The sequence below is a fragment of the Myodes glareolus genome, chromosome 19, assembly GCF_982192425.1.
Source record: "Myodes glareolus chromosome 19, mMyoGla1.1, whole genome shotgun sequence".
Classification (NCBI taxonomy): Eukaryota; Metazoa; Chordata; class Mammalia; order Rodentia; family Cricetidae; genus Myodes; species Myodes glareolus.
In genome coordinates, this window is record NC_142044.1 from 11208938 (window position 1) to 11213381 (window position 4444).

The 4444-nt window shown below is 35.0% G+C and overlaps 1 long non-coding RNA gene across 1 annotated transcript; it reads left to right on the plus strand.

The window, feature by feature from the left end:
- Positions 1-423: 423 nt before the first annotated feature.
- LOC125415012 (uncharacterized) lies at positions 424-2613 on the plus strand. Its single transcript, XR_007236467.3, has 4 exons — positions 424-547; positions 653-805; positions 1940-2010; positions 2285-2613. It is a non-coding gene; the product is annotated as an uncharacterized LOC125415012 (long non-coding RNA).
- The last annotated feature ends 1831 nt before the right edge of the window (positions 2614-4444 follow it).

Consider the following 4444-nt stretch of genomic DNA (forward strand, 5'->3'; position numbering starts at 1 on the left):
TCATAAAACACAATGGTCATAACAATTTACAGAAGTAAGAGTTTATTTGGGATTATGAAACCAGAAGGATTGCAGGCATTATAGATGAAGCATCAAGCTTATAACTCACAACTGGGGAGAAATTATCCAAATGCTGGAAATTATGGAGGACATATTATTCAAACAGCAACAAAATCAAAGACCTGTGTTACATTTCTTAATTAAAACAAGAAAATCTGAGTTCTCCTCCTGCAGTGGCATATCAAATATATTTTAATAAATAAAGACTACCTGAATATCTGAGAGTAAGACTGCCCCTCTAGTCAGCCTTACAGAGCAGGTTATTGTGACACACATCTTTAGTCCCAGCAACCACTATGACACACACCTTTAATTCCAGTAGCAACACTAGTTTCCATAGAAATCAGTTGGTGATGTCTTTAACCCCAATGGTGCATGTCTTTAGCTTCATCCCTAGAAAGGAATATAAGACAGAGAGAGACAGCTCTCAAACAGTCTCAATCTGAGATTCCAGGAGGCAGAATCGGCATTTCACACTTAGGTCAAGGTAAGAGATAACAGCTCGCTGTTTTGCTTTTCACATCTTCAGGTTAAACCTAAATTACTCTCTCCTGGGTTTTTATTAATAGTGTTTCTTCTTCCTTAACCATAGGGGTGAGGTAATAGAAAGAGGACCATTTTATAAATTTGGAAATGTTATTCAGTTTTATCAATTCATGAACTGCAGAATTATTAATATAGAACAATATGGTAGATCGTCTTACCAACCTGCACTTTGAGGAATCACCTGGAAACAGTCTCCATGGTAAGCTACCTGTGGGTAAATCTGACTTGATTATACTTTTGATATGGGAGGACCCACTTTTTATGAGTTGGACCAATTTCTGGGCAAGAGATCCTGAAATATACAACAATGAAGATAGGAGGTTTACATGAAGCATAATGATAAAATTTTCAATTGTAGTTAATAGATGTTTCTTTAATGTGTGTAAACTATTGAGATAGTGGGAAAGTAGCAAAAATAACTGCATGAAATGAGAGTTGAGAGATGGTTCAGTGGTTAACATTGCTTCCTGCTCTTGCAAAGCATGTAGGTCCAGTTCCCACCAAAAATATGCCTGCTCGCAAATACCTGAAACTCAGGTATAAGGACTCTGATGTCTGTTCTGGCCTCTCCATCCTCTTGCACACTCATTGATTACATAAATTGAAATATGTACACACATCCATTTAAAAATAAATAAATAGGTTGAAAAACTTTACATATAGTATCAAAATTATTAAATAATTTCTACACTTAAGTCAGATGACAGAGACATCTTAGATCGTCTTATTTTTGTCTTTCCAGGAGAATAAAAACACCCAACTAAGGAATCTGAAGATGACTGGACACACTCATACACACACACACACACACACGCACGCACACACAAAACTTTCTGTTGTGATATTAATGGTCATATGGAGTATGTAATTGTGGAAGTAGGCTTCATCTAGCTTACTGTACATGATTTTTGGCTTGATTCTAAAGAAGTTAACTACAAATTAAGTTGTGTACCCTGGATATACTTAATAGATTATGGTCCTGTAGCCTACCTGAGATATGCTGTATATGACATTTAAAATGTTTAAGCTTTCTGCAGGGAACCATGATCATTCCTAGGAGTAAACTTTCATGTTCTGAAAAAGTGATGGGACCCCACAATGATTTCACCTGAACTGTGGTAATGAAATTAATCTAAAGACACCACGCAAACATCAGTTTTTGGCTACAAACTACTCAGGACAAATTCAAAAGAGCTAGCTGAGAAGGTGCAGTTTCACATACTACTCTAGCCATGACTTCAGATAAACCCTGCACTTTCCCATTACACTGAGATGAACAACAAATGTTACAGCTAGTTTTTCCAGAACTTGACCATTATTTCAATTTTCTCAGGTTCCTATAGTTATGTCATTGCCCCCAGACAACAGGAAACTCAGAGAAAAAGGTGCTCACATTCCCAAGAGGTAAATGAGTAGTCTTTGGTCATTCATTGGTTTATGGATGTTTGACATCATTTAGGGGTTAGAAGTTGTTGAATGTCATGGCCAGGATAAAAGCTGAACAAAGGAAAGTAGATTCAAGGATCTCTTTTGGAAGGGAAAGTGGGCATTATAGAATGATGGAGTAAAAGGGTAGATGCTGAGTCAGCCTTTGAGCAACCTCTAGTATCAAATATTTTATATTGATATGGATTTTTATATATTGATACTAATTTAAGGTTACTTTTTGTTTTCATAGGTGCACATTGCTGCATTTGAGGACCCAAATTAATGCGTTCATGCTTTCACAGCAGGTTCTTTACTCATTGAACCATCTCTCCAGCATCTCTTCAGATATGACTTCATGTATGGCAATATTTAAAATTAATTTAGACCTTTGTTAAAAATATTATGTGAAAATACACTTTTAGCACAAATAATGTGAACCAGGCAAAATGTCTATTTAAAAACAAGGTTTGTGAAGATACATTTTTAGCATAAGTAAAGTAAACCAAGGCAAAATGTTTAAGCTTTAAGTCTTTGTTTCTATGTATGATATGTAATTGAATTTGTGTGTGTGTATGTGTGTGTGTGTGTGTGTGTGTGAGAGAGAGAGAGAGAGAGAGAGAGAGAGAGAGAGAGAGAGAGAGTTTATGTGTGAATGTACGTATGTATGTGCCACAATACATAAGTGGAAGTCAGTGGCAAACCTTAAGTGTTAGTTGTATCTTCCAATTTGTTTGAGACAGGTACTGTTTGTCTTCCACTGTATACAGCAGGCTAGCTAATCCAAACGCTTCCATTTTTTTTGTTTCTCTGACTCCCATTTCTCTATACTGACTGCACTGATTACATGAATTCGTGATTAACTCTGACTTACCACCAATGCTTTGTTGCTGCATTAAGGAAAGAAATAAAAACACTTTTCTCTTGGAGTCATTTAACCAATAGTGAGTCCAAATTTGAACTCTCTACATCATGTTCCTTATGTCTTTGCTGCATGAGTCCGAATCATATTCTTGTCTGAGTAAGGCTGTCTTGTGAATCTGTCCCTGTCCCTGTGTCTCTGTCTATGTATAAGTATTTATTTTGTGTTCGTTTATATGTATGCCTGTCTATTTCTTTGCATATATGTTACATGGCTCTTTCTATATCTTACATAAAGGATCTCACTGTACTTACCGACCTGTAAAGAAAACATCACAAGGGGCAATCTTGAAATAAATCTTCAAATATTTGAAAAGGGTTTAGTTCACTTGCTTCAATTGGTTCCAGCTGACAAAGACAGCAAACAGTACTACATATTTCATCTTCTATCAACAAATATCCACAAGTGGGTACTTTCCACCATTAAGGTAGATTTCAGAAAGCTGCTTTCAAGCACTATATTTACTACTTTCAAAATGCATGTTGCACATGCATTGTTCTGGGCTGGGGTATTGAGGAGTGCATAATATAAGATCATAGCTATTTGTTAACTTAGGCTGTGAAAGTTGATTACATGGAAAATCTCAGACAAAAGAGGTTGATTATTGCATTGTTCTCTCCCAAGTAAATTTAACACATGGAGTACACAGTGGGATATCAATCATAAGTGACTACAAGGTGTATTATTAACTGTGGCTGCGAGCTCCAGCAAGATTTCCAGTATCTTAGAATATAAGATTATATTTTCAAGCCAATGCATCACAACATCCAGAGGACTGCTGGGATTACATATGCACACTGGATTTCCATGGATTCGGGAGATTCAAACTAGGGCCACCTGCTTTTAAGTGTGAAATAAAATAAATAAATAAATAACAAATGTTATTTTATTCATTTTCATAATAAGAAAACAGTGCAAACAGTTTGTCCTGTCCCTGGGCTTATCGAAGTCTCACAGTTGTCGAAATGAGGAATTGGGGTGAATATGTTTAAAATACATTGTATGACATCCTGAATGAATTAATGAGAATTTTTTAAAAGTTGAAACTTTTCTTCTAATTGAAAAAATGTATTATTTTCTTTGCATATGTGTAGAAAATTTCTACCTAATGATAAATATTTTGGAATTTTTATGTTGATCTTAACTTTAAAAGATAAATCAAGTAAGGTAGCATGGCAAGCAGCAGGAAGAATATAAATAAACATTTTTTCTTTCTTTTTCTTAGAAATTGTTTTTAGATGATTTTAAGTAAAAAAAAAATCCTTGAAACAGCTTTACTCACCTATCTAGAGAAGCTGTGAATAGAGACTTACCTTCTTAATGTATTTAGTCTGATTAATTGATTTAAGGAAAATCAAATCACATCAAGTAATAAGACCAAGATAAAGGAATCAACAGATAAGAACTGATTTCTTACCAATCAAAGAAAGATGTTTTAATAGGATGCAATTCTGGTTATCTAAAGTTTCTGTGAATTAAACATAGGCTATG